Raw genomic sequence first — 9,662 nt, 5'->3', positions numbered from 1 at the left:
CTTTGTTCTTTACCTTGTCACACCACTCTGAACTGCCATGACGGCCCAGCAGACTCGGACCACCTCTTGCAACGCCGTTCCTCCCAAGGACCACCATTGGAAAGCACAAAGAGTTGCTTCGTGGTCTTATGGATGGGTTCCAGACCTTGGCCGAATGCAATGACCGCGGGTTGGACACTTTGCTGGAGCAATTCTGCTGGTTGTTTGGCAGGCAGCCCACCACAACGGTAACCTCCCAGCCCCTTAGTAACCTGGCTGTTAGCCAGCGCGGCCTCCCCTGGCCCCCCGGTTTCCCGAGAGCCCCGCTTACCTCCCCTAGAACCTTCGCTGGAGAGTCAGGAACCTGTTGAGCGCTCATCATTGAGCTGCAGCCCTCCTCCTTCCCCTTGGACCACTCGAAAATAGCGTACTTCATCACGCTGATGTCCAGGAGCCTTCTTGCCTGGGCTATTGCCGTTTGGGAACAACAGTCGGCCATATGCTTCAGTCTGAAGAGTTTGTGGCGGAGGTGAAGAAGATTTTTGATACTCCATTGTCCGGGAGAGAGGTTGAGGTTGAAGTTACGCCAGCCTTGGCAAAACTCCTGCAGTGTGGCAGACTATGCGGATTTCCGTTCGTTGGCAGCTGAGAGTGCCTGGAACCAGGGTGCGGAATTGCTGTTCGACACGTCCTGCAAGGAGTATCGGAGGAGGTTATGGACAAACTAGCAGCCCGGGAACAACCGACCGGATGCTCGACTCGATCATTGGCGTTGACCATGCCGGATCGATGGGCGGCAACGGAATGCAGGAAGGAGAGGGGGTCTGATTCCACTTGCCCACCCAAGGATTCCACCTTGCCTCCCGGAAGTCCCGACGTCTCCGTTGCCTTCTCGAAGTCTGCCGAATCACCTCTTCCTCAGCCAATGCAACTAGGCAGAGATAGGCTGTCCCCAGCCGAACGTCTACACCGGCTTCACACAAAGATTTGCCTGTATTGCGGCACTACTGTTCATTTTGTGTCCTCCTGTCCACTAAAAGACCAGGCTCACCAGTAAGGGGCAAGTAGTCTGTTGGAACCAGTCGAAATCTCTCCGGGGACTCATCAACTCTGGGGCCGATGAGAGTTTTAATAACGCTACCCTGGCGTCCGAGCTGGGCATCCCCACTCAGCCCCTCTCCATTCCCATGGATGTTAGAGTGCTCGGATGGGCGCTCTATAGGCTGGGTCTACTCACAATACCACTCCTATTAACCTACGAGTGTCAGGGGAACCACAGCGAGGCTATCCAATTCATGCTAATTATTGGGGTGGCAGGTAGCCTAGTGTGTTAGAGCGTTGGGCCAGTAACCGAAAGGTTTCTGGATCGAATCACCAGCTGAACAAGTAAAAAAATATGTCGTTCTGCCGCTGAACAAGGCAGTTAACTTCTTGCAACTATAGGGGGTGCTGTTCCGCATTAGCATTTTTTGGTCTCCCAAATTAAACTGCCTCTGCTCAATTCTTGATCGTACAATATGCATATTATTGTTATTATTGGATAGAAAACACTTTCTAGTTTCTATAGCCGTTGGAATTTTGTTCTCTGAGTGGTACAGAACTACTTCTACAGTCACTTTTCCTGACAGGGATCAATTTCAGAAATTTTGACCCCTGATCTGGGGTCGGTTTTAAGGTGCCTGTAAATGCTATGGAGAAACCGACACTGCCTACGTCTTCCTCTGGGTGTCAGTACGTCATCACGCTTTGAATGGAGTCGATTGCACAATCAGAGCCACTATAAAACAAGAAAACGTGGAAGTACCATCCTTTCCCTTCGCGCGTCTTACGCAAGATGGACATCGGACTTGCCTCTTTCCAAATGGTTGTTTAGCCAGTGATATTTCTTCCGGTCATGTTTTTAGTCGTTATAGTTGTTAAAAAACATCATAATGTAGTTAATTTGAACCGTTTTATAGCAATTTATATCCGTTTAGTGCGATTTTGAGGAATTTCTTTGTCGTGCACTTTGAAGCTTTGGTCACGTTTCGGGGTCTCGGTCAATGTTAGTGGACATTTCGAAGGACAGAGGACATCTATCGACCAAAAGAAGATAGACCCAAGAAAGGATACACTTGCCCAAGAATCTGAATGAAGATCCACCTCATAGTAAAGAAATATTTAATATGATAAATCGTTGTTTCTGTCGAAATATTTTAAACGCATAATCCGCCATTTTGTTTTGTTATCGCTTCCACTTGGCGAACCCTGTATTGCACAGTAAGGATAGTTTAGAAATGTAAATCAGCGGTTGCATTAAGAACTATTTTGTCTGTTCGATTCCTGTCAACCCTAGTATTTTTTGTCAGTATATTGATTAGCTTTCGTTAAATAGATCACTACTGAAAGATGCGTCCGAACATTTTGAGGCTTGATTTGCTAGTATTGTTCATTGTATAACCACGGTTTTGTCATTGGCCTAAATATGCACATTTTCGAACAAACTCTATATGTATGTTGTTAAAATGATGTTACAGGAGTGTCATCGGAAGAATTCTGAGAATGGTTAGTGAAAAAATTTAATATATTTGTTCGATGATTACGTTATAGCTCCTCTTTGGTTGAATCGAGTGCTCTGGTAACGTTTCACATGTGGTATTGCTAAACTTTATATTTATTTGTTTTTCGCGTGTAAAACGCTTAGAAAATCTGAAATGATTGTCTGAAATCCAAAAGATCTGGGTCTTTCCATTGACTATTTATTTTTTATTTATGCTTGAGCCGTTATTTTACCAGGGAAGTTGACTGAGTAACACGTATCTCATTTGCAGGCAACGACCTGGGGAATAGTTACAGGGGAGAGGAGGGGATGAATGAGCCAATGCTTTGCTTTTCTTTTATGAAATTTTTTATGATGAGTAAATTGGTCATACACGTTGCTCTCTATAGTAATTCTAGTCGAGTTGGTGATCGTCGGTGCAATTGTAAACTTGTGATTTCTACCTGAGAATATTGCCCACTTCTTTTCTCTAACAAAACCGTATCCTATACGCATAAGATAGATTGGTATCAGCACTGTCATGCTGCATTGAGGTTTTTTATTGGTTATTGGCTATCAAATTCTTAGTTTAGCCGAATTATTGGTTAGGCTACGTGGAAGAGAAAAAGTGTGACAAAGAAAATTGGTGGTATTTTGCTAACGTGTTAGCTAATAGATTTACATATTGTTGCTTCCTGTAAAACATTTTTAAAACTGAAATGCGTGGCTGACCGAGACCCCGAAACGTGACCAAAGCTTCAAAGTGCACGACAAAGAAATTCCTCAAAATCGCACTAAACGGATATAAATTGCTATAAAACGGTTCAAATTAACTACATTATGATGTTTTTAACAACTATAACGACTAAAAACATGACCGGAGAAATATCACTGGCTAAACAACCATTTGGAAAGAGGCAAGTCCGATGTCCATCTTGCGTAAGACGCGCGAAGGGAAAGGATGGTACTTCCACGTTTTCTTGTTTTATAGTGGCTCTGATTGTGCAATCGACTCCATTCAAAGCGTGATGACGTACTGACACCCAGAGGAAGACGTAGGCAGTGTCGGTTTCTCCATAGCATTTACAGGCACCTTAAAACCGACCCCAGATCAGGGGTCAAAATTTCTGAAATCTGACTCCCTGTCAGGAAAAGTGCTGTAGAAGTAGTTCTGTACCACTCAGAGACAAAATTCCAACGGCTATAGAAACTAGAAAGTGTTTTCTATCCAATAATAACAATAATATGCATATTGTACGATCAAGAATTGAGCACGAGGCAGTTTAATTTGGAGACCAAAAAATGCTAATGCGGAACAGCACCCCCTATAGTTGCAAGAAGTTAACTGCCTTGTTCAGCGGCAGAACGACATATTTTTTTACCTTGTCAGCTCGGTGATTCGATCCAGAAACCTTTCGGTTACTGGCCCAACGCTCTAACCACTAGGCTACCTGCCACCCCAATAATTAGCATGAATTGGATAGCCTCGCTGTGGTTCCCCTGACACTCGTAGGTTAATAGGAGTGGTATTGTGAGTGACCCAGCCTATAGAGCGCCCATCCAGCACTCTAACATCCATGGGAATGGAGAGGGGCTGAGTGGGGATGCCCAGCTCGGACGCCAGGGTAGCGTCTATAAAACTCTCATCGGCCCCAGAGTTGATGAGTCCCCGGAGAGATTTCGACTGGTTCCAACAGACTACTTGCCCCTACTGGTGAGCCTGGTCTTTTAGTGGACAGGAGGACACAAAATGAACAGTAGTGCCGCAATACAGGCAAATCTTTGTGTGAAGCCGGTGTAGACGTTCGGCTGGGGACAGCCTATCTCTGCCTAGTTGCATTGGCTGAGGAAGAGGTGATTCGGCAGACTTCGGAGACAGGCAACGGAGACGTCGGGACTTCCGGGAGGCAAGGTGGAATCCTTGGGTGGGCAAGTGGAATCAGACCCCCTCTCCTTCCTGCATTCCCGTTGCCGCCCATCGATCCGGATGGTCAACGCAATGATCGAGTCGAGATCCGTCGGTTGTTCCCGGGCTGCTAGTTTGTCCATAACCTCCTCCGATACTCCTTGCAGGAACGTGTCGAACAGCAATTCCGCACCCTGGTTCCAGGCACTCTCAGCTGCCAACGAACGGAAATCCGCATAGTCTGCCACACTGCAGGAGTCTTGCCAAGGCTGGCGTAACTTCAACCTCAACCTCTCTCCCGGACAATGGAGTATCAAAAATCTTCTTCACCTCCGCCACAAACTCTTCCAGACTGAAGCATATGGCCGACTGTTGTTCCCAAACGGCAATAGCCCAGGCAAGAGCGCTCCTGGACATCAGCGTGATGAAGTACGCTATTTTCGAGTGGTCCAAGGGGAAGGAGGAGGGCTGCAGCTCAATGATGAGCGCTCAACAGGTTCCTGACTCTCCAGCGAAGCGTTCTAGGGGAGGTAAGCGGGGCTCTCGGGAAACCGGGGGGCCAGGGAGGCCGCGCTGCTAACAGCCAGGTTACTAAGGGGCTGGGAGGTTACCGTTGTGGTGGGCTGCCTGCCAAACAACCAGCAGAATTGCTCCAGCAAAGTGTCCAACCCGCGGTCATTGCATTCGGCCAAGGTCTGGAACCCATCCATAAGACCACGAAGCAACTCTTTGTGCTTTCCAATGGTGGCTCCTTGGGAGGAACGGCGTTGCAGAGGTGGTCCGAGTCTGCTGGGTCCGTCATGGCCAGTTCAGAGTGGTGTGACAAGGTAAAGAACAACAGGCAGGCTCAGGGTCAGGCCAGGTAGAATGGTCAAAAAACAGGAAATCTAGAAAACGGGAACTAGAGACAGAAGGGAGCACGGGGGGAAACGCTGGTAGGCTTGATGAAACAAAACGAACTGGCAACAGACAAACAGAGAACACAGGTGTACATATACTGGGGATAATGTGGAAGATGGGCGACACCTGGTGCGGGGTGGAGACAAGCACATAGACAGGTGAAACAGATCAGGGTGTGGCATATTTATATGCTTTCTGTTTATCACTGTTTGCAGCAAAGAAATGTGCTTCTTGGGGGATCATAGAGCGTTGTCCTGTCCTATCCTGTCCTGTCCTGTCCTATCCTGTCCTGTCCTGTCCTATCCTGTCCTGTCCTGTCCTATGCCTTCCTGTCCTGTCCTATCCTGTCCTGTCCTATCCTGTCCTGTCCTGCCCCGTACTGTGCTCTACTGCTCTCCTCTTTTCTTCTTTCCTTTGTTTTGAGTGCTAGCTAAAGACAATAGATCGCAGTTACACTCAATCACAGTGTTGTGCTAATAACTCATAGTGTTATAGGTTATTGTCTTTACATTTTGTAAGTTATATCAAGCTAAATCATGATTCAGCAATCTGACTGATCATTCAATGTCTTATTGTATTTTTCACTTACAGGAAATTGAGTTTTTAAGTAAAACCTTTTAGTTTTAGTGTGGCTGGTCCATGTGAAAGATGTTTAAAGGGGAACAGACAACATTTGAACTACGTTGCAGATATGAAACTAACAGACAATCATAATATCAGTCAAAAAGATCAAATTCCCAGTTTATGGTTCAAAACAAACTTTATAAGAGGTTTTAAATCGGTTCTATTTGACTCAAAATTCCATGACGTACAGTAAGGCATTGTTGGCAGAATAGATGGATGCAGTTCATTGCATGATTAATATAATGAACCAATACATTTATTGTAGTTCAACAGCTATCAGGTTGTAAATCACAGCTGGCCTGGTACATTGTTTGCTGCCTCCACCCATTCGGGATGCACTGTTTCAGTTTAAATGACTCAATATTTTGAACTTAAACAGATGACTGTAACTAAGGCTGGGAATGTCAATACAATCAAACTAGCCAGGGCAATGATCACAAGTCAGTCATAACGTGACTAATAGGCTAGTGCACATGTGTCAAACACAAGGCCCGCTGGGCCGCATAGGACACACGTGCGAGTATAAATGAGACAACAGTTAAGTCATCTACTTCATGAAATTACAGCCTGATGTGCGCACATCGGTGAATTCAACTTAAATTGCATTGCATTTGAGCAGTAGCCTCGGCTGGCTACTCAACTACAATACATTTTGAATGCACCATACAGCAATGCTGCGTTCAACCGCACTGGTGATCCATGCAGTGCCCCCCCCCCCATAAATTATATTTTAACAAATATGTTAAAATGCTATATAAGCATCGTATCGTTTGGACATTAACGGACATGCAGTAAATAAACCTATAAAAACTCTGTCTTGTTCAGGACCAGTCTACGCACCGGTGCACACTAGCAATCAAGAGCTACAGTTGGCTATATGCAATAAACATTTGCCACACAGGTCTGTCATCATTCACTTGTAACTGGACTGTGTGTTTTCAGCAGTAGAAGCAGCACAATTCAGATCATCGAACACATTCACCAAAGCCACACAAAAAACCTGAATGGGTTTCTGCAATATTTAAACACACGAAGTGCTTCTTCTGTGAAACGTCACAGTCCTATTGATCAAACAACATGAACAGGTAGGTTCTCTCTCCATCAGTGTGGCACATCAAAACAAAAGATCAACAACTAATGCTAGCCAGAGCGAGATGAAGATACGTATATAAGGACATTAGCTTAACCCTAAACCTTTTTCAGCTATTTGGCATCAGCATTGCACTGATAAACAATGGAGAATAGTATCCGGACGCTTTCCCACTCTATATTGCTATATCATTTTCACAAATCCATTCCAACATTCTATGAATGTATGAAAATGTGAAAGTGCTCGCTTGTCAGAAAGTTATTCCTGGGGTGTATAGAACAATTCTATATAGGTTTCATGTTGCTAAAACACTGTCAGTTCCACTTTAACAGCGTTCTGTTATCCTCTGCTGTCCCAGACTCACTGAACCCAGAGATGGAGAGTGACGCAGCATGGAAGAACAGATGTGAGAGGGCAAATACAAGTAACATGCTATTCTCTCTCTCTCTCTCTCTCTCTCTCTCTTCTCTCTCTCTCTCTCTCTCTCCTCTTCTCTTCTCTCTGTCTCTCCTCTGTCTCTGTCTCTGTCTCTGTCTCTCTCTCGTCTCTGTCTCTGTCTCTGTCTCTTTCTCTTCTCTCTCTCTCTCTCTTGAGCATTAGTGTTAACTCTGCCTGCTGTTGAAGTGTACAGCTTGCCATCTGGGCCACAGCACTGGGGGGGCACATTAATACTTGTTTGTTTGCCTTGTGGGTCTGGATATGAAGGAGGGTGGTGATAACTCTAGAGCTGCTCCCAGTCTCTTTGTTTGCCTGTGGGGTCTTGAAATGAAGTGGAGGGGGTTGATAACTCTGAACTGCATCCCAGTCTCTTTGTTGCCTTGTGGGTTTGGATATGAGTGGAGGTGGTGATAACTCTGAGACTGCATCCAAATTACACTTATTCCTATATAGTGTATGCCCTATCTAATTACTACGTTTGACCAGGGCAAATCACTTTCGTTTATTCAGGGCACCACTTGAGAACAGTTTCCCATTTCACATGGTGCCTGAAGAACAAAATTGAGCAAAAGAAAAATATTAACAATACAAGAGATTAAATAATACATCAGTTATTACAACAAGTTAGAGTAATCGATTGAAACAGTCGCACAACTTCAGTAAACTCATTTACAGTGGGCAAAAATATTAGTCAGCCACCAATGTGCAAGTTCTCCACTTAAAAGATGAGAGAGGCTGTATTTTCATCATAGGTTTTACTATGACAGACAAATGAGAAAAAAAAACCAGAAATCACATTGTAGGATTTTATGAATTTATTTTGCAATATGGTGGAAAATAGTTTTGGTCAAAACAAAAGTTTATCTCAATACTTTGTTTTATACCCTTGTTGGAATGAAAGAAACGTTTCTGTAAGCTTCACAAGGTTTTCACACACGTCTGGTATTTGGCCCATTCCATGCAGATCTCTCTAGAGCAGTGAGTTTGGGGTGTGCTTGGGCAACACAGACTTTCAACTCTCAAAATTTTCATGGGTTGAGTCTGGAGACTGCTAGCCCTCCAGACTTGAAATGCTCTTACGAGCCACTCCTTGTTGCCCCGGGCGGTGTTTGGATCATGTCATGCTGAAAGACCAGCCAGTTTCATCTTCATCGCTTGCTGATGGAAGAGTTTCACTCAATCTCACGATACATGCCATTCATTCTTTCCTTTACGGATCAGTCGTCCTGGTCCCTTTGCAGAAAAACAGCCCCAAAGCATGATGTTTCCACCCCCATGCTTCACAGTAGGTATGGTGTTCTTTGGATGCAGCTCAGCATTCTTTGTCCTCCAAACACGACGAGTTGAGTTTTTACCAAAAAGTTATATTTTGGTTTCATCTGACCATATGACATTCTCCCAATCTTCTTCTGGAAGTTTCCTTGGGACCATCACGCAATGTCTTAAGGACAAGTAAACTGTATGTCCTGAGAATGTCCTAAAAAGGTCCAGACATTGGTCCTTAGTGATGTCCTGGTAACTTACAGGGAACTAGACAAAAGGTTTCTCAGAGAACGTTTCCTTGGTACCATCACTCAACGTTCTTAGATCTTTCCAAGAACGTCAATAGGATAACGTCACACAGAAACCCTTAAGACCTAATGGCAACGTTAGAATTTGGAAGGGAAACAGTCGTTTATTAGGTCAGAATACTGCCGTTGACAACCATTTATGGTAAAAAGTAAGATAGAAGGTTATCTCTCCAAATGAAGCCAGAAAGGACAACCAAATATTACTAAAGGTAAGTTAGAGGTTTTCCATACATAGGAAACCTACAAAATAGTAACAAAAGATATATGTTTTTGATAGCAAAATACTCCAACTTGGATTGGTCAAGTTGACAAATGTGTATATTTCAGACAAAACATTAATTTCAAATATATATACCATTAGACAATATTTTATATCACATATAAATGCTTTTGATCCATTTTGATGTGATTTTAATATAATTTCACAGTTGTCTTACCACAGATGTTTTGCTACCATTGAAGCACAATGTTGCATTTTTTGCCACGTTTCCATAAATATTTTCTACAAACTTCAAATTTATAATATTCATAATCAGAGGCCTATTAGCCTTGCTGAGGGGTAATAAAATGCTTGGSTCTCACAGGGTTAAAAATATATTTTTGTCAAATAAGAAATAATAAGCGAACAAATTGAGC

General features: G+C 44.0%; 1 protein-coding gene across 1 annotated transcript in view; it reads left to right on the top strand.

Annotated features, from left to right (window-relative positions):
- LOC111959855 (dachshund homolog 1-like) overlaps positions 1 to 7,404 on the top strand; it is a 315,508-nt gene extending 308,104 nt beyond the window's left edge. The window contains exon 10 of the mRNA XM_023981681.2: positions 7,376 to 7,404. The gene's annotated coding sequence lies outside the window, so the exon portion shown is untranslated. The remainder of the gene's footprint in view (positions 1 to 7,375) is intronic.
- The last annotated feature ends 2,258 nt before the right edge of the window (positions 7,405 to 9,662 follow it).

The sequence above is a fragment of the Salvelinus sp. IW2-2015 genome, linkage group LG36 (genome assembly GCF_002910315.2).
Source record: "Salvelinus sp. IW2-2015 linkage group LG36, ASM291031v2, whole genome shotgun sequence".
NCBI lineage: Eukaryota > Metazoa > Chordata > Actinopteri > Salmoniformes > Salmonidae > Salvelinus > Salvelinus sp. IW2-2015.
Note: the sequence above shows the minus strand (reverse complement) of the source record. Positions and strands in the feature narration are given on the sequence as shown.